The sequence below is a fragment of the Megalopta genalis genome, chromosome 13, assembly GCF_051020955.1.
Source record: "Megalopta genalis isolate 19385.01 chromosome 13, iyMegGena1_principal, whole genome shotgun sequence".
NCBI lineage: Eukaryota > Metazoa > Arthropoda > Insecta > Hymenoptera > Halictidae > Megalopta > Megalopta genalis.
This window is the reverse complement of record NC_135025.1, coordinates 11,758,461-11,784,798: the sequence shown is the minus strand read 5'-3', so window position 1 is coordinate 11,784,798 and position 26,338 is coordinate 11,758,461. Positions and strand designations below refer to the sequence as shown.

General features: G+C 36.7%; 1 protein-coding gene and 1 long non-coding RNA gene across 10 annotated transcripts in view; both read right to left on the bottom strand.

The window, feature by feature from the left end:
• CASK (peripheral plasma membrane protein CASK) overlaps positions 1-26,338 on the bottom strand; it is a 599,783-nt gene that overhangs the window by 108,973 nt on the left and 464,472 nt on the right. The window lies entirely within an intron of this gene.
• Positions 1,970-18,012, bottom strand: LOC143260490 (uncharacterized). The gene is made up of 2 exons (XR_013034705.1): positions 17,798-18,012; positions 1,970-3,140 (listed from the first exon to the last, which is right to left on the bottom strand). It is a non-coding gene; the product is annotated as an uncharacterized LOC143260490 (long non-coding RNA).

The following is a 26,338-nucleotide window of genomic DNA, read 5'->3' as shown; positions in this document are numbered from 1 at the left end:
ATTTCGCTGGAATTTTGATCCTAAGATTGTGATGAATCTAGAAAATGAATTTTATAGATTTCATTTCTTATTACTTTGTGGAAACAGCATGTCTTTTTTTTAATATTTAGCGATTTTTATTGTACTCAAATGCATCTTTAATGGTAGTAGAAAATGAACTTTGAAGCGTCGAGTGAATAAATGCGAAATTGCATCCTCGATTCGAATCTGTACGAGATGAACTGAAACATCAGCAACTCGTTAATGCGAGAATTCTCATCCGTCGGGTATCTTTGCGCAGGATGTTTTGCGCAAGGGTAATTTACCATCTCGATGATTACCTTCATTCCGTGAACATAATTATCGCATTCTGATGAATTCAATAATATTCGAGCAATGCATGTTATTGGACAACGCAAGATTGCAGCTGCTGCCTTTCTTCGAAACAAAATTTCATCAAATAATAGAGGAATGAGCATTGCAAATTTGAAGAAAAAAGGTTACATAAAGCTTGGTGCTAAAATCTGTAACAATTAAATAGATATATATAGACTGTTTATTTTATATACATAATTTTTTATTATTATATATTATTATATACAATATTATTATAATTATATATTATTATATACCATATTATTATTATTATATATTATTATATACCATATTATTGTTATTATATATTATTATACATATATCATATTGTTATTATGTATTATATATTATTTTATTATATTATAAATATATTACTATATATATTATATTATTATTAAATACTATTATATATCATATTATTATTATTATATATTATTACATATAATATATACAGAGTGTCCCAAAATTATGGTATTTTCGGGAAATGCGGGGTCCCCGAGATCATTTAAAGTATTTTTTTTCCTTAGTGAAAATGCAATCCGCGGCTTCGTTTACGAGTTATTAACGAAAAATACTGACCAATGAGAAGCGTGCTCGGCTAGCGCGAGGCGGCCGAGCCAACGAGCGCACGAATCCCAATTCCGTTCATTGGCTCGACTGCCACGCCACAGCTGATCTCGCCTCTCATTGGTCACAGTTTTTCGTTAATAACTCGTAAACGAAGCCGCGGATTGCATTTTCGTTAAGGAAGAAATTACTTCAAATGGTCTCAGGAATCCCTCATTTCCGAGATATGGATACCCTGCATATTATTTTATATACGCAAATATCATCGTTATTTTTGCCGCTATAGAAAGATTTATCCAGGCAACAATTTATTCGAATACGATTTTATTCGAGCAAAATTTTATATGAATAACATTCTATTCGAATGGAAATTAATTTGAACAAGAACGTGTTTGTTATTCTAATAAGAGTTTATTATTGTACAGGAATGAAAAAATTCGGAAAGTAATCAGTTAGAATAAAATTTCAAGAATAAAGTAATGTCTCCCTTACTGACGCTCAGATTGTCCACTAAAATGGATAATTTGGGAAGCGGAGATACGATTATTCGAGCCTTGCGGCTCGTTTTTATAATTGTGGACAATTTATAACTATAAAAATAAACCGCAAGGCTCGAATAATCGTATCTCCTCTTCCCAAATTGTCCATTTTTGTGGTCAATCTGAGCGTCAATTAAAGAGACATTACTAGTATTTATATAGTATAGTATTTGTATAGTAATATTTATATAGTATAGTATTTCTCCATAGTTCATCGATCAATTCTTTCCACGTTAATTTTTACAGTTAACTTGACTTTCAACTACCGCATCGCAAATGATCGATATACATTTAACCGTTTGCGTACCACGAGCCACTTTTGCGCTCTCCCGTTTTTTTTTGTCGAGAAAAGCCAGAGCATTTGGCCGAAACAGACGACTTACGGCCCACCTTAAATTTGTCGAAACGTGCTCAGTCTTTCAGACGCGTGTATACGTCGCGCGTCGCATCGCTGTCAGTAATCCAATTTGCATTTTGTTGTTACCTATTCTAAATTAATAGTACATATATTTTCATTCATAACGTTTTATTTTATGTTTTACGGCTTTTTTCGACACATAATCGAAGGAGCCCTATTGCGCTCTTCGGCTCTTTTCGACACATAATCGAAGGAGCGCTATCGCGCTCCTCGGCGCTTTCCGATCCTGTTTTTTCAGAACCATCTGGTACGCAAACGGTTAAATAGATTGATCACGGATGCGCAAGTAGAACAATCTTTCTTCGGGCAGCAACCATAAGTCGTCGTACATTCCGCGATCCATGTTCGCATCGTGCGTGTTCTTAAAACATTACGAGAAGAAAGAAGAACGATCGATCATCCATGCGACATTTGTCGTCGATTAACGCGATACAACAGATTGGCATTTGTACGAGATCGAACAATGCGCAATTACCGGTAGCCAGGATCGCCGATGAAATGATCAACGGCGCGCGGATAGCCTGGCGTCGCGCGTTCCGCGCGGCACAAACGTTTTAACAGCAGCCTCCGTGCTCGAACGGCATTGCGTCGGAACGACAGAACGAGCCAGACACGAAGAATGTCCGCAAACATTATTTTGTAAATACTATTCCCATGCAAATACCGTCCTTCGTCGACTAAAATATTTCCCTGGCGCGCGTAACAAAGGCGTTGTGTATTTGCCGTTCCGGAAATTAACTCTCCAGCAAATCGATTTTCAACGCGGCCCGACACGCACGGCGCGGCGACGCGGGCGCGCAAAAAAAGGAAGAAAGAGTTAATGCGAAATTGCGCTTTCCGAAGGAAATATTAAAAATCACCGTTGTAGTAGCGCGCGGCCGTGCGTGACGCGAGTCCGTGTGTAACGCGCGCAGCAAAAACGGAGAAAGAGCGACGCGGTGTTTGCATCCACGGGTGGTCCACGAAACACGAATGTTTTTCGATAGTTCGTTGCGCATAAATTTCATCGAGAAAGTTTTTAATCAATCGGAGGTTATCGCGAGTCGAATATTTTATCGGATCGCAGCACCCCGCCCTGCCTCTCGATATCGAGTAGCCGGCCAATTTCCTAACAAGAATATGAGAAGTCTATGGAGCGGTGTGTTTTTATCCGGTGGAGAACTCCCGGGAAGGAATCAATTTGCCGGTGAAAATGGTTTCCAATTTGCTCCTTTGACGGTGTGTCGGAAGGCCGTCGTGTTGAACTTTTCGACAAAGCGGCGCTGGAACGGATGCGAAACACTTATTATTCTTGGGCACACACTCTTTCGCATTGATGCTGTTCTTTGTCCTGTCTTTCGCGCGGATAATGATCGCTATCGCGGACACGTTCTTCCTAAACATCTCGAAAGAAGTTTAGTTATGAGTTGTGTTCTTGTAAATAACTGGTGCGTGCGGTGTAATTACTAACTTTATTTGATAAGTTGCGTAGAATCACTTTATGGGTAGCGTGACGTCGTAGCAAGAGAGGTATGAGGAGTATCAGAGGTATGAGAGGTATGAGAGGTATGAGAGATATGAGAGATATGAGAGATATGAGAGATATGAGAGATATGAGAGATATGAGAGATATGAGAGATATGAGAGATATGAGAGATATGAGAGATATGAGAGATATGAGAGATATGAGAGATATGAGAGATATGAGAGATATGAGAGATATGAGAGATATGAGAGATATGAGAGATATGAGAGATATGAGAGATATGAGAGATATGAGAGATATGAGAGATATGAGAGATATGAGAGATATGAGAGATATGAGAGATATGAGAGATATGAGAGATATGAGAGATATGAGAGATATGAGAGATATGAGAGATATGAGAGATATGAGAGATATGAGAGATATGAGAGATATGAGAGATATGAGAGATATGAGAGATATGAGAGATATGAGAGATATGAGAGATATGAGAGATATGAGAGATATGAGAGATATGAGAGATATGAGAGATATGAGAGATATGAGAGATATGAGAGATATGAGAGATATGAGAGATATGAGAGATATGAGAGATATGAGAGATATGAGAGATATGAGAGATATGAGAGATATGAGAGATATGAGAGATATGAGAGATATGAGAGATATGAGAGATATGAGAGATATGAGAGATATGAGAGATATGAGAGATATGAGAGATATGAGAGATATGAGAGATATGAGAGATATGAGAGATATGAGAGATATGAGAGATATGAGAGATATGAGAGATATGAGAGATATGAGAGATATGAGAGATATGAGAGATATGAGAGATATGAGAGATATGAGAGATATGAGAGATATGAGAGATATGAGAGGTATGAGAGGTATGAGAGGTATGAGAGGTATGAGAGGTATGAGAGGTATGAGAGGTATGAGAGGTATGAGAGGTATGAGAGGTATGAGAGCGAGCGTCTCACTGCTGCTCTTTTTATATTTTCCTGTTTGCCCCCGGCAAGGGCTCTGGACACCCCCTGATTGGTTGACCCGCGAATGGGTTTTCCCAATCAGCGTTGTCCATCTCCTTCTCACCGCGTTGTCCCTTACGCCCTGAGCGCGTCCTGTTTTGGGACCGCGTGGTGATCGGAGTGGGTGCGTTTTTTTATGATGTAACGGCCTGGGTTTTCCTCAGGGCTGTTGCGCTCGGACTTCCGGCGTTCGGGTCCGTTTTGCGTGCCCTTCGGAATTCCCGCTTATTTATGACGGTCTCGTTGACTATCGAGAATCAGGTAAAAAAGAAACTCTACTGGCTTATTGCCATCCGGACAGGAAACAGCTTACTCAAAGATAGCCTTTTCGAAGGAGAGTCATAAATATGCTAGTCGTTTGCACGAGAAACAAATCTTTTCTTATGCGCGCCGACTGGCCGCTACAGAAGCTTCGTATGAAAATTACAATGCTACTGAGAAATTAATCAGTTACACAGGGTGTCCCAGGTTTGAATGTTGAAACTTTGTTAGTGTATTCTATGGCACAAAGTAAGAAAAAGATGTTATTAAGAAGTTATAACAAAAATTCAGAATAGGAATAGTAATCAACTTGCTGTTACTGCGAGCATTGGCTTGAATAGATCAGCACATGCCGTGTGTTTATGTAAGCTGTGTTTATTAATACATTTCGAAATGTATTAATAACCGTCGTTGACAATACATGATTGACATCGATCGAAGATTTTTTTTTCTCTTTTATTTCTTTTTTAGTTGATTACTATTCCTATTCTGAATTTTTGTTATAACTTCTTAATAAAGCTCTATATGACCTATGTTTACATGACATTTTGTTCTTACTTTGTGCCATAGAATATACTGACAAAGTTTGAACATTCAAACCTGGGACACCCTGTATATGCAGTTATTTCGACGTTTCTTCTTTCTTTTCTTCGCTCTTTCTCTCACTCTCTCTCTCTCTCTCTCTCTCTCTCTTTCTTCTATTTCTATATTCCTTCTTTTCTTTGTTCGTACTTAAGCGATTGCTATAATAAAATCTCTTTATTTTTGTTATTTTAGTTATTCCGACGTACTGTTTGTTTACAAGCAATGTAACGGTGTCCGTAATATGTTTCGGTCTGCATTAGTCTTTTTTTTTATAAATGAAGCTGACCTTCAATTTTTCAAATCGAATGCTATGTATTTTTTTGTGTCATCTGAAGGGTGTGCCAAAAAGGAATTCGTACGTATACAACATAATGAATGGCCTTGTAAGTCACACAAGGTCGTCGTGCGGCATCTAATTAGAACGAATTCTAATTAGATCTAATTAATTCTTCACAAAGAATTGTAAAGACAGTTCTACATTATACAGTATCGTTGTACATTTCATTTCAAACCCGTGTTCAAGAAATAATAATTAGTTTCGACAAACGCATAGGAGAGTTCAAAGATCTTATTATTATTATAATTGCTGTACCTCGTAATTAACGCAGACCTGGGCAAACAACATGTTATTTGATTTCATAGTTATTTTCATGCCGTGTTGATCTCTTTCGAAATTACTTTATAAGAAATATTATTCTAAATAACGTGTTATTTTATTTTATAATTATTTGAAATATTATTTCAGATATCATGTTATTTTATTTTATAATTATTTGACATATTATTTCACATATCATATTATTTTATTTTATAATTATTTGAAATATTATTTAATGTGACGTGTTATTTTATTTTATAATTATTTGAAATAATTACGAGGTTATATTTACTGTTCGGGGCTGGTTTACACCTTTTCGTTGAATGTTATTTTACGTATTACATATTTCTGTATGACGGCTGCATCGCTTCAAACAAATTGTTCCGAACATTTCATAAAATGAAATCATTTGGTTCATCATTATTTTCAGCGTTACTTTTTCCGGCCAATTCGAAATAAAGAAATAACGATATAATTTATTATTACTTAAAATCGCTTCATCGCAAATGAATCGGTATCGTATTTATTATCAAACAACGCTACTGAAAATAACGTTCCGAAATCAATTATTTCGAACAGTCGCGTTGTTTATTTCTCTTCCAAAATAAAATTTGCCCAAATCTGACGCAGACGATCTGTCAGGTGTTGTCTAAACCCGTCGAGGAATCCAAATCAAGCCTCGGCCTGCGGTTACCAGGTCATTTGTGACCCAATGTATTCGAATTAACATTTAAATCAGTCAATGTTCGGCAATTCAATGAAACAAATGCCTGTTACACTATGAGCAACAGAAATACAAATAAAACGCCTATGCTTACCCTGACCTAATTAGTCAATTTTCGGCAATGAAATTAAATAAATAGCTGTTACACTGGGAACAATAGAAATACGTGACAACGATTAAATGTCGGAAACAAGTCTACGCGAAGTGTCTTGAAAAATATGTTTGAAAAAATTGCCGAATAAAGTTGAAAGTCTCCATAAACGTTGCCAATTGTATAATTGCGAGAACGATCCGCCGTCCGAGAATTAAGAGAGAAACTCGCGGATGAAACGTGCCCGGATGGGGAACCGGAGCAATCAACGTGGCACTCGGTCTTCGGTGATCGGCGAAGTTGAAAATTAGAGGTGTCGTGGTCGGTTCTATTCAAGGTCGGCCTCGGATCGATGCCGGTAAGCAACTCTATCCAGGGTCGCGGACCGTTGCGCTTGCAACTGGCAGGAAGCTGGGACGTCCCGGAAGGGGGGCAAAATGTAATTTAAAAGATAAGCGACCGCCGCCGTGTAGCTGGATAACCCGGCCAGTTCCTCCCTTCATACTTATCGAGGTGGATCTGCTCTGGATACCGGCGCCAATTTCGAATGCCCGAGCCTTTCACCGACACCGAGGCGTACGTAATGGCACGCGACCGCAACGGAATAGATTAAAAGGCTACAAAAGACCCGCTACCGAGCACGCTGTGTTGTCGAACTGTTCGCCGAGCCATTCCGCGAGCCATCCGGGCCAGACATTTTCTTAAAACACTCTATGTATAACTCGATATCGCCGGTCCATTAGGACCTTCGGCACAGCTACGATCCAATTAGGGGCCTTTAGTCAAACAATCGGTTTGCTAGAACGGCACCAATGGCTGGCCGCACGATACTTCGCGTTTCTATAATCCGTTGTTCTCGACAGATTCTGTGGCTTTTCAATTTTACAAATTATTGGAGATCGTCGAACTTTTCTAATTACTCGAGTCTTTTTGAATTTCTCGAATTTTTAGAATTATTCGAACGATATGAATTATTCGTGTAATTCGAGTTATTCGAGTTCTTCGAATTATTCGAACGATCTGAATTATTCGTGTAATTCGAATTATTCGAACGATCTGAATTATTCGTGTAATTCGAATTATTCGAACGATCTGAATTATTCGTGTAATTCGAGTTCTTCGAGTTCTTCGAATTATTCGAACGATCTGAATTATTCGTGTAATTCGAGTTATTCGAGTTCTTCGAATTATTCGAAAAATACTGATTATTCGAATTTCTCGAATTATTCGAATGTCTCAAATTTTTAGAATTATTCGAATGTCTCGAATATCTCGAATTATTCAAATTTCTCGAATTATTCGAATTTCTGCACGGTTTTTTCAAACAGCGTGCGTTTACATTTTACCGATTACATAACATAGTTGGCGATCATTCGATTTTTTTCGAATAAATATTAATCTAAGCTAATTATCCGAATGAATTCTCTTTAGTCGAATATTTTACTTGAATAAAGATTATTCATCATTCGTCATACATTATTTTATCAATTTACTCAAGTAAAGAATTATTCGACTAATAATAAGAAGTATTCGGTCGGATAATTATCTTAGAAAAATAATTGTTCGAAACAATTAATTATTCGAATAATTCGAATAATTCGAATTTTGTATTCCAATGTATTCTATTTTCATTCTAGTATAGTCTATTAAATAAATCAAATTCGTTTGGACCTACAAGATTCAAGAGCGTTACAGATGTAATTTCTACAATAATTATTTTGTTCTTTCTATCGTTAGAAAAGATTGCGATTGGAATGCAAAAGGAAATACGGTTTCTATAGACATCCCTGTGGCAGTCGATGTGTTATCGTACCAATGTGCTTCAATAATTTTCATTACGCTACAGCATCGAACAAAGTGGACAATCTTCGAATTTGAATTCGAAAAATATTATTTGAACGAAATCATTTCTCTGAAATTATCTGCTGTCAGTAAATTCCTCACTGGAAGCTACAAAATCCACTACGCTCTTCCAAACTTCTTTCTCTTCCGTAGAAATTTATCATATCGATTTAACGGACACTTTTTCATTTCTCGGACACTTTTCCAAATCTTTTTTCTTTTAAAACCTGCAAAAAAAACTCTTCTAAATAAAATACAGGCATTAAAATAGTGAGAGCATGTCACGTGCTCCACGAAAGTATTAAGAATTCTCGCTATTTTGTTTCGAATCATCGTAAACTTCAGGTTAAAACTAATAATCTCGATTTAATTTTTTTTTTTGGTATTTTCGAATTGCGGCGGGTCATCGATTAAGGAATTACGGTCATCATATTTTTTTTTCTGATTCTTTGCATCCGGTCGTTCCAAAATTTCTGTATCGTTTATTCTACTGTTTGGAATTTCATAATTAAATAAATAAACGAACAAATAAATAAAATGTGAGGAAGATTTCGTCGCAGCGCGATGTTTGATCCCCGAGATATCTCGCAAAATGTTTTCCAGCCGCACTTCGGGGACCGTTTTTAATCCATGGAAATGGATCATTGCGGATGAAAACAGATACGCGTCAAATATATTTCAATGAACCATGCCCCGCATTAATTTGATTAAAATCGACGCGGAGCGTTTAATTAATGGCCCATGTAAGATACGAGAGTCGATCCATGTTCGCTCTTTGTGTATAAACGGCGGAGCGTGATCGCACGGTAGAACGGACGAAAAGCCATCCGTATCGTCGGTGAAATTTTTCATTCGAGGCCTCGCCGGGGCGGGTAAATCGGGTTCGGAAATGCCTCGAGTGTAAACGTTCGTTAGTATTCGCAAGGAGCAAAAGCGGCAAGTTATAAACAAACTCGTTAGTCGAGTCCCATTCAATAGGAAGTGCGCGCCCGACGAATTTTCAAACTCGATTTTCGTGAAAACGCCGCCGCCGCCACTGCCGCCGTTGTGAACGAATAAATTTCATTCTCTTTTTGACTGCTTATCGTTACTTCGACGTGCGCACGCGCCCCGCTCGTTAATTATTCGAAAGAAACGAAATTATGAAAAATATAATCACGGTCTCGTGGTTCTGCCAGCATCTCAATATGCGCGCTGGAACATCCATTAACGAGTGGTCCGATCGAGAAGAAATGTGACGAACGAATTTCACGGACACACCGCGGAGAAAAACGCAATTAACCCCGCGAACGACACAGTTTCTGCAATTTAACTGCTTCATTAAAAAGAGTGGCTCGTGGTTTGGGGGGACGCGTTTTTTTCGAAATTGCGCGTACAGATGTTCGGAATCGCGCACGCCCAACCATGAATTATTGTCGATAATTACGGAAACGTGATAGCCGGAAAAAGTAATATGATGGAAAAAGAATGATAAAAAGGTGATGGATGTGTGAAACATAATTGTAAAAACGTAATGGACGAGAAACATAATTGTAAGAAGGTAATAGACAAGAAAAATAATTACGAGAAGGTAATGGGCAAGAAAGATAATTATGAAAAAGTAATGGACAAGAAAGATAACTATGAAAAGATAATAAACGAGAATAATAATTATGAAAAGGTAATAAAAAAGGTAATAGGCAAGAAAAATAATTATGAAAAGGTAGTAGAAAAAGTAATGGAGAAGAAAAATAATGATAAAAACGTAATAGACAAGAATACTAATTCTGTGAATTACTAACCACAAATTATTATCGATAATTACGAAAAAGTAACACGTGTAATTACTAAATGATAAGAAACAAGAGAAATAATTACGAAAAGATAATATATAAGAAAAATAAGTATAAAAGGGTAACGCACAAGGAAAATAATTACGAAAAGATAACGTAGCCAATAAGAATAATTACAAAAAGGTAACAGCCAAGGCGAATAATTACAAAAAGGGTTGTAACAGTCAGGATCGAGATGAACCTAATAAACTATAACATCACGAGAAGTCGCTGAGAAGCAAATTCATTTCTGCATCGTTCTCCAAATTTTCATAAAGTACTAATTTTGTCTGCTACTACAGCTATTTGTTAATTACGTTCACTTTGATGCGATGAAAAATATAACCGGACAAATATTTTCACCGTGAAAGCCAATCACGTTCTCCTCTCATATCGTTTCACATTATCAGCGGTAAGGAAGAGTTAGGTGTAATACGCTCTCTCTCTCTCTCTCTCTCTCTCTCTCTCTCTCTCTCTCTCTCTCTCTCTTTCTATTCTAAATGGCAAGTGAAGAAATTTGATACCCCTTTAAATGGAAGTATATGTACACACTCGCCATTATTGTACGTTATCCCGTGCAAACGGGGAAGCTTTTTAGTTTAATAATCCTCTTCTGTTTCACGAGGCATTAGAAGCTCCATTATACAACCATTGCGGCGGAGTTTGAAACGAAAATTTCAGAAATGTTGTTATGCGCGAGGCTTCGAAGTAACGTTAGAAACGGAACTGGAGATTCTTGGGAAAGAAATTATTGTACGACTCTCATGCTGTTCCAGGCACCTTCGCATTCTCTTCCGCGAATACAAAGAAGAATTGTGTCAATAATTACTTACAATTATTTACTTTGAGTTCGATGAAACTTGAATATGTTGCGCACCACTCGACATTTTGAACAATGTTTTCCTCTTATTGTTCGTTATGGTACACATTAGTCTCGTCAAATGTTACAAATTAAGTAGTGTAAAGATCTTAAGAGGGTTATATTTTATAATAAATTATATTATACAGGGTGTCTTGTTCAAGTGAGTACAGCAGGATATCTAGGAAGGCGTTAAAAAAATTAAAAAAATGTTCCTACATAAGTTGTTTGGTAGAACAGGCTACATCGTGTAATATTAATTATTTTCTTCTTAATTGAATAGAAAGTAACAGCAGGCACTGAGAGAAATCCAAAGAGGATCCTATAGGATATTATTCTGAATTCGATAAAGGTGAATCATTAGCTTTTTTATGTTTACGTCGTGCATTGGTCGACGACCAACACTCATTCCAATTATGATATTATAAATATGGATCGCGAGGATTATTGCCAATGCCATAAATTATCGATTGTAATTTTCACTTACTGGTTGAATAATTTTGTTATCCTTCTACGTGTCAACGATCATTGAAAATAGAGTTTCATGCAGCCTATAATCTTCAAGCAGCTTTCCAGATTCCAGTAGAAAACGTAAATGATTGAAGAACAAGAATTACGATCGCGTGCAACACAATATCGGACGAAATGTTAAAAAGCGTTGAGACACAATTTTTAAAACGATTACAAATGTGTACTTTCAATGATGGTGGGCACGTAGCAGGATACAAAAATTATTCAACTAGTAAGTGAAAGTTATTTTATTTTTTGGAGATTATTGGCAATAATTCCCAATCCCTGTTTATAATATCATAATTGCAGTAACTTAATACAAACGCAACCGACGTTGCTCAGCAGCAGCTGCTGGATGTTGGTCGTTGAATGCAGAATAATATCCTATAGCACCTTTTTGAATTTCTCTCAGTGCCTGCTGTTACTTTCTCAAGAAAAAAATATAGCCTTCCATTTAAGAAAATTAGGTTAACCTTTAGGTCTCTTGCGCTACTCCACCCACAAAAAAGCAAGTAATATTAGGAACTTTTTTTTGTTAACTATAACTTCTTTCGAGATATCTTGCTGTAAACAAGAAAGCTTGTATATTATAGCAAATTATATTATACATATATTATAATATATAATATAATTTACTATAATATACAATATAATTTAATATGCTATAATATAATATAAGTAAATATAATATACTAAATTATATTGTATATTATAGTAAATTATATTATACACATATTATAATATATAATATAATTTACTAAATATAATGTACTAAATTATATTGTATATTATAGTAAATTATATTATACATATATTATAATATATAATATAATTTACTAAATATAATATACTAAATTATATCGTATATATTATAGTAAATTATATTATACATATATTGTAATATTGTAATATATAATATAATTTACTATAATATACAATATAATTTAGTATATTATATTTACTTATATTATAGTAATTAGCATATTATATTATACATTATAGTAATGCAATATCGTTTATTTTGTTTTACATACTCTTGTTAACTCTATCACCTTTCTGTATAGCATACAATATTTACAATTATACCTGTAATGTAAATCTTTTCAGCTTGTAATGGAAATCGTCAATTGAATAAATTCCAATGAAATCTTTTCGTAAAAACGTCGAGCCGATGAAGCGATTTAGATTTCATGAAAGTCGAAGCAGCAGACTTATCTTTTCAAAATAATTACGAAATTTGGCGAAGCGACGATTTCGCGGGTATTAAGAATGTCTAGCGAGGCGGAAGAGCGAAATACGTGAAAGAAGGGCCTTTTCCTTGGGTTCGATCGAGAACGCGAAACCGAACGGCGCGCGGCACCGCTGTCGAATATCGCGGAATCGATTTCGGGCGGCTGAAAAGCCGCCGCGTCGGAATCATTTACGGGCAGCCGAGCGAAACACGGGCATATGCCGGCCGTCGAAATGTCGCATTGTCCGCGAGCCGTTCCGAAAGAAGCTGAAATGTAACATTTGTCGCGCGCCGCCCCAATTTATTTCCGGAACTCGGAAATCATCGCGTTAAACACTTGCGCCGTGCCGGAGTCATTTGCGACCCATTTGTTCGACGATTGTTTGGAAAGGCAGCGTTGCAGTGACGTTTCGGGAAACAGAGAGCCAGCTTTCCGGCGGCTCCGCGTTCTGCTCGAAATTGAAAAACACCGAGTAACCCGAGTAGCCGATGCGCCGGTACGTTCGCTAATTAAAAGGAAGTTTCGCCGGGACTGTAATTGCTTTAACACTGAACCTACCATCGCCGGTCAAATGGCCAGTCTCTCACGTTTCTCGTTTTCAAATTGTTCAAATTATGAAGACTCTTCCTTAACATTGAACCTACCGAATGATAAATACGACTGCTGTGCGTTATCCTGTAAGAATGACAAGACCGAATTTATTTAGATATTTCACCGTTTCTATTATGCAAGGCGTTCCAAAATTATGGTACTTTCGGGAAATTGGAGGCTCCTGAGGTCATTTGAAGAAACTTTTTCCTTAGCGCAAATGCAATCCGCGGATTCGTTAACGAGTTATTAACGAAAAACAGTTGACCAATGAGAGGCGAGCTCGCCTAGCGCTAGGCGGCCGAGCCAATTAGCGGAACTGGGCTTCGACCGCTCCCATTGGTCAGTGTTTTTCGTTAATAACACGTAAACGAAGCCGCGGATTGCATTTTCGCTAAGGAAAAAGTTGCTTCAAATGACCACAGGAACCCCTCATTTTCGGATTGCAAGACATAGAGTCTATATTAAAATTTTTGAAAATCATCAATGAAGGAGTCAACGTCGTTTACATTGTTACGACGAGTGACAACAGAGAAATTTAGACGCGAAATGATGAGACAGAAAAAACTCGGCGAGTTTTCGTAAAAGATCGCGGATTGTTAAAACTTAAAATGACCTCAGTAACCCCTCATTTCCCGTAAGTAACAATTTTGGTACTGTATTATATTTTATATGTAATCGTGTATTATTTATATGTATTTGTGTATTATCTTAAAACAATGCCAAGACTGGGTTTATTTGAACTTCGTACGATTTACAATATAATATACGCTTCGGTAAAGAAGTGTACCTAAAAATTGCTGCTAAAAATATTCTCGCAATATATCAGGAATTGTGAAAAAAAAATCAGAAACCATTCATTTTGACTGCTTTGACAGTTCTAGCGTTAACGAACGTCGTTACTCGGATGATCGAATTAATAAACGGCCGTTTGTTTTGATCGTTCAGCTTTCTTTCTCGTCTTCCTCATACGATCATGCAGTATCAATAGCGATTTGCTTACGACAACACGCACTGTTTTCTATCGATTCGCGATGCGAACGGTCGCGTTTAACATTCTCCGAGGACACGGAGAAAAATACGGCGGAATAATTTAAGATACGAGGAAACGAGCATGTAAATTGTATGCAAACAATTCGATGAAAATTTTTGAAAAGCTCAGGATACGCGCGTCTCGTTCGTTAAACTCCCTCTGGAACGATGCGAACTGCCGCGGGAACGGTCGGTACGTGCGCGAGTTTATTTATTTATTTATTTGCAGTTGTGAAATTATCGCCCGTTGCAGCGACATCGCCGTGCCAAATGAGGGTGCTGCTCCGGGGTTAGAGGTCGGGTGTTGTCACTGTTACGAGAGTTTTCCATACTCGGTAAATTGGGGGACAGACGTATTAAGGAGACGTGTTAAGTAACAAAGCAAACTCGGAAGGAGACGTATCGAGTAACAATGCAAGCTGGAAAGAAGACATATCAAGTAACAATGCGAACTAAGAAGGAGACACACGCATCGAGGTTGTATGAATATTATTTCGAATAATTCGATTCGATTCGAAATTGTGAAGTTCGTATAATTCGCGTGTAATTCAAGTCACAAAATTCTCAATTTCACATATACAAGATGCACTACGTTATATAAAATGGAAATAGTCGGAAAAATTATTTTGGACTTTGAATTAAAATGGCGGTGACTGAGGATTAAAAATTCTTATTTTCTCTTAATTTTCGTTTCTCTTCCTATATTTCTTTTTACTAGATTTCAACCAAGCATTTAACCCGTTGATAAATAAAGTTATTATTAAGAAAATATAGTTATTGTTATATATAGTTAGTTATTATAGTTATTATTATTTATTACAGTTATAGTTATTATAGTTATTATTATTTATTATAGTTATTATAGTTATTATTACTTATTATAGTTACTATAGCTATTATTTATTATAGTTATTATAGTTATATTCACTTATTATAGTTACTATAACTGTTATTGTTTATTATAGTTATTATAGTTATTAGTTTATTTTCATACTCCATTATAGTTGTTATAGTTATATATATTATTATATACAGTTATTATTACTTAAAAGAGTGTTAAGTAAGAAGATGAAGCTACTAGGCGGGGTCCCGCCAGAATAAAGTTAGACGACAACTGCCTTCTCGACACGACAACGAAAATATTTATTTCATCTTCCAGTCTCGTTATTGGCGATTCTGCGAGTTGCTGTTCGAGCAGGCATCGCTTTAAGCTTCCATTCGATATCGCTTTAAGCTGTTGCTTCGAACGAAGCTTGACACGGATTTCATTAAGACTTTCTTTTTATTCCGAGGCACAGTAGTCGATACTATAACGATATTTCTCGAGCTTGGTCGCGCAGAAGCATCCGTAGCGATAATATCGTAATTGAAACGCCGTGATATATTTTTTTTAAGTAATTTGAGACACAATCTAGTAACGTAGTTTTTATATAAAATATTATTCGATCAACTGCATTTTACAAATTCGAATTACTACTCGTAATATTGTCGAATAGGAATGTATTTACGAATTTTATATTTATGATTATGTTCGAAAACTAAGAGTAATTATTTTTAATGTATATGTAATTATTTGTTCAAATTGACGGTGCGAATAATGTTTACGAAAAAGATCCATAATCGGATAGTACTTTTCAATTTATTTTCGTTTCTCTTCTTCCGTAAAAGTCGTTTACTTCTTTCTTAATTGTTAGACATAATTTAGAAAATTTACTAATTTCTGTATACTTTATAAAAAGAAAATATCCTCAGACAAATTAGGGAACACAAAAATCTCCTACAGAAATTCATTAAAAAACAATTCTTCCACTTGAATTAAACAATACAGAATAAAAATTAAAATAAGTAATACTTCTAGATTAATTTTCGTTTTTTTTTCAAAATGTTCTACATCTTGCTTAACTTCTAGACACGGTAAAAACAAATTATAATTTTTCAGCACTCTGTCCAAAGAAAAAATTTCTCCATTTTAATTTTACATTACAGAAGACGTTACAGAATAAAAATCAAGATAGACGTTTAATTAATTTCTGGCTTCTCCTACTCGAAAAAATACTTTACTTTGAAGCTGGCTCTTAAGCTTTCCTTCCAAGTTCGCTTCTACTTCCAAATTAGTTTTCCTAAAATAAATTCTCAATTAATTCTTGTTTCATCTACTCCCCCCAAAAAAGCTCTACTTCTTATATACTTTCTTGTACATGTACCTTCCCAACAACATTTACAAAATATTAGTTTCTATACAATCTCTGTAACGAAACTGTTTTCCTTCGTCCAAACTTTCCAATAAGCCATGATGAGCAAAAATTAAAAATTCCAAGCAAGAAAAAATTAAAAATTCTTAACACGCGCGTAAAAATTAGACATTCTTAACGAGTAAAAGATAGAAATTCTTAACAAGTGAAAATGAAAAATCCTTAATGCGTAAAAAATGAAAAATCCTGAATAAGTAAATTAATGAAAAATCCTTAATAAGTAAAGATTGGAAGACTTTAATGAGTCAAAATATATATATATATATATATATTAAAAATTTATGATAAACCTCGATAGGTAAAAATTTCCATCGATGAAGTTTTCAATGAACTCCTGTTTGTCCTATCTCCAAAAACTCTTGCACATATTCTCAAACAAAATCCACAAAAATAAATATACTTCCGACACAACAGAACTGTTCCCCTTCGTCCCAATTATCCAATACAAAATTAAAAAACGTCCTACAAAACGAAGCGCGTACCTTGCACATATTCTAAAAACAAAATCTACAAAAATATACTTTATACACATTTTCTCCAATAGTATCGTTTCCCTTCGACCGAACATTCCAATACAGAATTAAAAACACTTAACAAGTAAAAAGTAACTTTAAAAAGCAAAATTCCTAACAATCCTTGACGAGTAAAAATTAGAGAAGACCTTAACAAGCAACCATGACAAATCCTTAACAAGCAAAAATTAAGAGTCCCGAATCGGTAAAAAAACAAAATCCCCACAAAATTAAAGATCGAGCAAATGAAATTCTCAATCAACTCCTGTTCGCCCAACCTACAAAAACCGTGTCCACCTGTCGCACGCATTCGAAAAATCTGACCCACACGAAACTATAAACTATACTTTCCGCAAATCTTCCTACGTTCAAGCATTCCGCAACAGGATGAAAACACAGGTAGAAATCCGCCGTCGAGCATAAAACTTTCGATTCGTCGCGTAATGAGAAAATGAAAGCAAACAAATTTCGGGGAAACGACGGGGACATAACCGGCCAAACGAGAAATCAAATAAAAACTAGATACCTCCGGAAACATTTTCAGCTTCTCACCGACGGAACACCACTTATTATATGAACCGTGCACGTCACACTGCCCTAAGACCTGGCAAACTATCCGGTGGGCGATTAAGAGATCAAGATCCCGGCGACGATCACAGAAGCCGAGGAGCAAAGGGAGCGCGGAGAAGTCCGTCCGGTGAATAGGAGAGGAGAATGCGGGAGATGGGGCGATCTAATTGGCGAGACTCACGTAGCACAGCATCGTCGTTCGGCGACCGGCGGCTATCGTCGAGACGATGATAGGTGTCGGAGGGGCCCGCGCGGTCCGGTTCCGCACGTGCTAAATACGCGGGAGAGAGAGAGGGAGAGAGAGAGAGAGAGAGTGAGAGGGAGAGAGAGAGAGAGAGAGAGAGAGAGAGAGAGAGAGAGAGAGAGAGAGAGAGAGTGAGAGGGAGAGCGAGGACCGGCGAGGACGAGCGAGTAGTACGGCGATAGTCCTCGTGGCCAGGCGGCTGTCCGGCTGATTATCGGCTGGTGCACGGTTTTTTCCTGGGTCGCGAACAGCAACAACGGGAGCCGGAGCGCCGAGAGCGCGGGTGACACCGCGCATGAAGACGGTTCGCCGAACACTGACTCTGCGCGCTCTGTTGCGGACGCTTTGGAGTTCGACTTCCCGCCAATCCCCCCGGTCGCACGACGACGCTACTCGCCGACCTTTTTGCCGGCCCGAATGCAACCCTCCTGCTGCAACCCCCGAGCCGGCGCTTCGCCTCGCCTCGCATCGCCTCGCATCGCCTCGCCTCGCCTCGCCGTGCCGCGGCACCAAGGCGAACAGGGTCAACCTTGATGGAATAGAATTATGCTGATCGCGATTAGCAAGTTGCATCGAGGAGTTCGCCCGAAGAGAGGCCCGTTTCGGACGAGCACTCTCTCTCCCCACTCCGCTTCTTCCATCCCACCCCAAACGCCGACTCCGCCTAATAAATAATCATACTCGCTGCAGCGGGGCTTTCTGCTGGAACTTTTAACGGATCAGTGCAGAAGGGTTCGCGCCCGAAGGCCGAGTTCAAATGCGAAGTTATTTTTTTTAAGGATTCTCCCGGAACTCGTGGCACAGGGTCATGTTGGTAGGTTTGTTGTTCGCCGGTTCGATGCCGCTGAGGAATGTGGAATCAGGGGTGGGTTTCGCGGAGAAACAGTTCCGGAGAATTTTTCTAGTGTACGTTGGTTTTGGTGAGTACTGTAATTGAAGTGCAGAAAATAATAATAATAATAATAGTGATAACAACAATAAGAATAGTAATAATAATGATAATAATAATATTATAATAATTATAATGATAGTGATAATGTTTATTTCATCAACGGGAGAAAGTTCCTGTGTTACAGTAGTATGACAATATGTCGCACAAGTAGCGTATTTTATAGCATAGGGGTTGAAAGAATTTTCGTTGTGTACTGATTTCATTCGATACCGTAATCGAGAAATTTTGGGAAAGTATTTTAGTAGAATTTCTACTGTGCGTTGGTTTTGTGGAGTACTTTCTGCGATTTTATTACATAGGGGTTGAAAGAATGTTTATCGCTTGCTAATAATAATAAATATTGCGTGTTAATAATAATATTTATTTGATCAAGTTAATAGAAACAAATAGAAAGTCCCTGCGTTACGATAGTATGACAATATGTTGCATATTTTATAGCATAGGGGTTGAAAGAATTTTTGTTGTGTACTTATTTCATTCTATACCGTAATCGAGAAATTTTGGAAAAGTATTTTAGAAGAATTTCTACTGTGCGTTGGTTTTGTGGAGTACTTCCGGCGATTTTATTGCATAGGGGTTGAAAGAATGTTTGTCGCTTGCTAATAATAATAAACATCGTGTGCTAATAATAATAAATATCGCGTGTTAATAATAATATTTATTTAATCAAGGATAGAAAGTCCCTGCGCTACAATAGTATGACAATATGTCGCATATTTTATAGCATAGGGGTTGAAAGAATTTTTGTCGTGTACTGGTTTCATTCGATACTGAGATCGAGAAATTTAGGAAATGTTTAATGGGAAAATTATTTGGAAGAATTTCTACTGTGGGCTGGTTTTGTTGAGTACTTTCAGCGATTTCACTGCATAAGGGTTGGACAAATGTTTATCGCGTGCTAATAATAATAAATATCGCGTGATCGTATGACGATGTATCGTACAAGTAGCATATCAAAATGAAACGAAAAAAGAAACAGAAAATAAATGATACAATAAAAGAGAAGATAGAATGGAAGATAAAGTAAGAGGGTCAAGATATATAAATAATGTGAAAACGAAGAATGAAATGTGGAAAATAAAAGAGAATAATAATAGAGTACGAGAACGTCAGAACAACGAATAGGTACTGAGATTAGGAATATGAAAAAACGGTTCGGGAAGTAGATGGGTAGAAGGGATTATCAAGAAGAGGAAGATTAAATTGCGACGATAAGAGAGATTCTGGAAGATTGATCGATAAAAATTGATTCGAGGTTTGCGTTAAATATTCCTTCGGCGATTTTGTAGAACGGGGGCTGAGAGAATTTTTATCGTGTGCTGGTTTGATATTGCAGTTGAAAAAATGTGAAAATAGAAAATATTTTATTGGAAAAACGATTTATAAGGATTTTTAGTGTGTGTTGAATTTTAGTCGAGTACTTTAATTGAGAGGCGCAAAATTGATTTGAGAGAGACGTTTGCGTTAAGTATTCTTTCGGCAATTTTATAGCATAAGGGTTGAATGAATTTTTGTTGTGTGCTGGTTTAATCCCATAATATAGTTGTGAAATTTAGGGAATGTTTTATCGAAGAATGATTTAATAGAATTTTCACTGTTCATTGTTTTTGTACAGTACTCGCAATTCGGGGGTACAGAATCGATTGAATGAAAGTTCTACGAGAACATGATTATAAAGTATTGGATTATTTTCTCTCTTTTGAATACTCAGAAGTTTTTCCTTCTAGCATATAAGTTACAAAACGAATCGACGCCGAGAGTCTCGCCAGAGTACCATTAGATAAACAATGATTTCATATGTATATAGAACAGAGTGCTCTTTGTCTTTAGGTGACGTTTTTGGTTTCGTCTTTGTGAATAGTCTTCAGTCTCCTGGAGCAATCAGGAGAGTAAAGACGGTCCTTCCTCGTACATCAAATTAATAAACTAAAAGGGATAAGTTTAATTCACTGCGTTTTACTTTTATTTATCTACCCATAAAGCTTAATAATTTATTTTAAAAAAATTGGATCTCTTAGATAGTTTCTTAAAAAATCACAAAAATAGGAAACAAAAATTTCTATGGAAAAGGGTTTGACTGGATTTTATGAAAAAAAATTCATAGAATAAATGCAACAGTGGATTTTGTAAGAAAAATGCATAGTCCAAATGGAAAACTGGATTTTGTATGAAAAAAAATGCATAGAATAAATGCAACAGTGGATTTTGTAAGAAAAATGCATAGTCCAAATGGAAAACTGGATTTTGTATGAAAAAGAATGCATAGAATAAATGCTACAGTGGATTTTGTAAGAAAAATGCATAGTCCAAATGGAAAACTGGATTTTGTATGAAAAAGAATGCATAGAATAAATGCAACAGTGGATTTTGTAAGAAAAATGCATAGTCCAAATGGAAAACTGGATTTTGTATGAAAAAAATGCATAGATCAGATGCAATAGTGTATTTTAAAAGAAAAATATATAGAGTAAATTCGAGATTGTATCTTATAAGAAAAATGTATAAACCAAATACGAAAGTGGATTTCGCGAAAAGGAACGCATTGATCAAATGTAAAACAGTGAAACAATTCTAGAATTTCAAAATACCGTTGCTTCTGTCGTTTTTGTTACTCAGAGCTTACAGAAAAAAATGCCACAATGAAATGCTGCGAAACAGTAGCGCATCTTTGCAAAATCTTTTCGCTAAACTATTCCAAAGCATACGCACGATAAGAAGAAGTGGAACGAATAAACAGAGACAGACAGGCAGGTAAATATTACCGGGCTTCCTTCAAGATCACACTGTGTACACGATAAAGCAGTTGCGCCGAGCCGATTGTTTACGATAGCAAAATCGAAAGCTTTCCACCACGATCCACAGAAATCGTTCACTTTCGTTTTATGCATCGACACGCCCGCGTCGCCGTTCATTTGCAGCTGAATAAAACTCAATGTTTTCTACCTTCTATAATTACTGGAATCATTGTTGTAACATTCCAGGATAGAAATTGAAACACTTGCCACACTCTATCCACTCTCTCTCTCTCTCTCTCTCTCTCTCTCTCTCTCTCTCTCTCTTTCTCTCTCTCTCTTATAATATTTCTATTAATCTTAATATCTGCTAATCTGAATTTTATTGATTTTAATATTTTATAATATCTTGTTATATTTTAGGATTTCTAATCGAATAAAAATTTGATTCTCGCGTGACTCGCTCTACTGTAAACATGATTAAAGAAAAAGCCTGATCTAATCTAATGTACAAAATGAATCACTGAAGGGATGCAAAAGGCGGTGTTCGGCATATTTTATTCTAACAACGAACAACAAATACACAATTTTTGTTCGTAGAATTAATTCGAAATATTATTCGAATAAAATTGCATTCAAATCGTTGTTCGAATAAAATTTTATTCGTACACTTTATTCAAATCGTTGTTCGAATAAAATTTTATTCGTCGAATTTATTCGGATAAAATTTTATTCAAATCGTTATCCGAATAAAATTATATCCGAAGAATTTATTCAAACGGTTATTCGAATCAAATTTTATTCGAAGAATTGGACTGATAACGCGTTCGAGTACCGATTTTTCTCTTATCCGGAACCGTAGTTTGGCCCACGGTGGCGTTGCGAGCCTATTTCATTGATAGACGGTCGATAGACAGCGTTCACTTTTCTGTTGCTCTCCTTGTTGGCGGGATCGGATTGACATTTAATTAATAACCTTCCGGTAATACGAGACGTTTCGCCGCCGTGTATCCTTTGCGCAGCTCTTTCGAAATGCGGAACATTTGACGGCAGCCCCGCTGTGCCGCGCCATTTGATTAGACAAGCGCCGCTGATACCAGGACACGCTTCTCTCGAAGCGTGTTTTGTTTAAGAGACGTAGAGTCTAACGTCCATTCTCGACCGTTTTTTTGCAGGCTCGGAAGTTCGTCGTTCTGACAGATAACTAGCGAGGCCTTTGCTCTCGAAGAAATGCGAGTTGTACATACTACCTTTGATAACCGGCGTAGACAGAAAAATTAACGATCTGCGCCCACAGATAATATCAATTCAATTCAATTCAATTCCATTCAATTCCATTCAATTCCATTCAATTCCATTCAATTCCATTCAATTCCATTCAATTCCATTCAATTCCATTCAATTCCATTCAATTCCATTCAATTCCATTCAATTCCATTCAATTCCATTCCATTCAATTCCATTCAATTCCATTCAATTCCATTCAATTCAATTCCATTCCGTTCCATTCCATTCCATTCCATTCAATTCCATTCCATTCAATTCCATTCCATTCCATTCAATTCCATTCCATTCAATTCCATTCAATTCCATTCAATTCCATTCAATTCCATTCAATTCCATTCAATTCCATTCAATTCCATTCAATTCCATTCAATTCCATTCAATTCCATTCAATTCCATTCAATTCCATTCAATTCAATATAATTTTATTTAATTTTGTTTAATTTAATTTAACTTAACATAATATAATTAATTAAATTAATTTATTTAACTTATGCAATTTATTTTATTTTATTTATTTTATTGATTTCATTTAATGTATTTAATTTTATTCCTTTTTTTTCATTTAATGTATTTAACTTTATTTATTTAATTTTTTTTTAATTTATCGAACTTAAATTATTTAATTTAATTTATTTAATTTATTTACGTATGAATACGGGTAAGGAACACTTGGTTACATGCAGAGGGAAAACTTTGCAATAGTGATTGACAGATCAACAATAAATTATAAGAATTTGCAATAAGATCCGCGGCCTAATATTATTGGTCGGTTGCAGATATAAAATAGCAGGCGAAAGAAGGATCGAACGATTCGGCAGTCACAAATTGCTCTAATTAGACTTTTTCACACGTTTCTCTATTAGTACGTCTAAAAGTCAACCTCGCCCGAGAAAGTTCCGTAAACTTTTCGCCGGTTTTTCAAGGAATAATTTGGTCAAAGACACGCACGTTAATTGAAGATATTGGATTTTTACCAATTAACATTTCTTCGCCTCCGCGGCAACTAGAAATTCGCCTAATTCTAGCCCGATAAAATTTAAGTTCCGCAGAAGTCTCGAATGACCCCGGAAGTCGAACTTACGGAAGTCATCGTAGAGTTAATTAAGTTTCGAGGAAGTTAGTCTACTAAGAATCTAACTATAATAGATCTGTCGCACAAATCATCTGCAACGTAAGTAGCGGCGAGACTCGGAAATCGAATTTTTCCGACCGACTGGCTCGTTTCATATTATTTCTTTTTTCACATTTTCTACTCGATATCGAATCGTCTGGCATTGATCGATGAATATTCATTTTCGCTTAAAATTACTTTAATTTTTCGAAGAATATTTTGAAAGTAATAAACATCCTTTCGAAACGTTACTGTACGTATTTTTCTTCGAAACTACTATTTTAAAACGACGAACGATTAATTCCGAAATTATTGATTAATGAATTTTCATTTTCACTGAAAATCACTCGTATCTTCATTCTACGAAAAATATTTCAAAACCAATGAACATTCTTACGAAATTTTAAATATTTCTCTACGAGATAAAAATTCTGCTATTTTTAATCACAGAATTATAAAACCTATGCACTCGATGCTATTTAAATTCGAAATCCAAAACATATCCTCTGATTTACAGTATCTTCATTTACCGCAACTGATGTGCATACGAAATTATAATACTTGCTCTTCCAATCATTTCTTTTTCACACGTAATTCTCAACTAGCTTTTGAAATTTATTTTCCCTGTAATATATTGAACAAATTCAATGTTGCTAGGATTTTTAGAGTGCGAAAGACTTAAACTGTTATTTTCTCTGTTAAATAGCTTTGATATTGTGTGAAGTAGATTATAATTCGCGCCTCAAGTAGATATGGGGTCTACAGGGTGTCTCAAATATGCCTTGCAATCCGGAAATGGCGGGTTCCTCGGATCATTCGAAGCAGCTTCTTCCTTTACAAAAATGTTCTCCGAGGCACCGTTAACGAGTTATGAACGAAAAACTGTGACCAATAAGGATCGAGGACGGCTGACACGAGGCGGCCCAGCCAACCAGCGCACGAAGCCCCAGTTCCGCTCATTGGCTCGGTCGCCTCGCGCCAGCCGAGCTCGCCTCTCATTGGTCACTGTTTTTCGTTAATAACTCGTTAACGGTGCCTCGGAGAAAATTTTTGTAAAGGAAGAAGTTGCTTCAAATTGCCTGAGGAACCCGCCACTTTCGGATTGCGAGACATTTTTGGTACACCCTTTATAACAGAGTGGCGCTACTGTCGTTGTGTGCCCTTCTAACCTAAAATGTATGTAGATCGTAGCCACGTTGTACCACCGTCATTGTTTATCATTGTTTATCCTATACTCTGTTTATGTGCATCATTGTTTATCCTATACTCTCGGGTATAAACTGTATTCGTGTGCCGTTCTATTTTCCATGTTTCTACCTTACACTGTGCCATCGTTGTGCGAATTATCGGAGAGTTGATATATTCGTCACTTAACGCGTTAAATATTAACTTCGACATACCGTTCAAATTATTTGGAATAATTCCGAGTCGTCACTGGAGTACAAACGGTCGGAAACGATATCACACCTATCCAGTTATTGTGGAATCGTCCGAAAGAGTTAGGAATCGATAAATCCACCGCGGACAGTTAGCAGCGAAACGCCGTGGACTCCGGTGGAACGAGAGTTCGAAAGTTCCCCGTTATTTTCGGCACGGAGGGACGAACATTTTTAATGCGACTTGTTGTCGAACTTCTAATATCTCGTTCCGAGTTGATCGAGTTTATTCAACCCCTCGGAGGCCACGATCCCGCTAACTCGACATTATAAGCCGCCGGCAGTCGCCACTCAGCGAGCGCATTCAATTCCCAGACATGTGACCCACGCGATCTTTTGAGAACCGAACAGTCGCTATTGTGCTCTGATGAAATATGTTATAGAGAGGGTCTCATTCCGGCCAGTTGTGCTGCCGCCGTGGAAATTATTCCGATGCGACAATTTCTTCGGCTCTCGGCTCACGCCAACCAGCCCGGATTTTCCCGCGGAAATAAAGCGCTACGATTTTTATTTTCGATGCTTCGACGAAACTCTGATACGTTTCAGTGGTGCTAGGTGAAACGCTAAACCTACCGAGGTCTAAAAGTGGTTAACAAGTGTTGTCCCGTAGGAATTACAAGATTAATTTGGATTTAGAATTACAAGATAGAATTTATTTACATTTTTCATAATATTTCTATCATAGTGCGTGTCCGAATGGAGAAATATGTTCGACAATTTTTAATGGATGCAGCT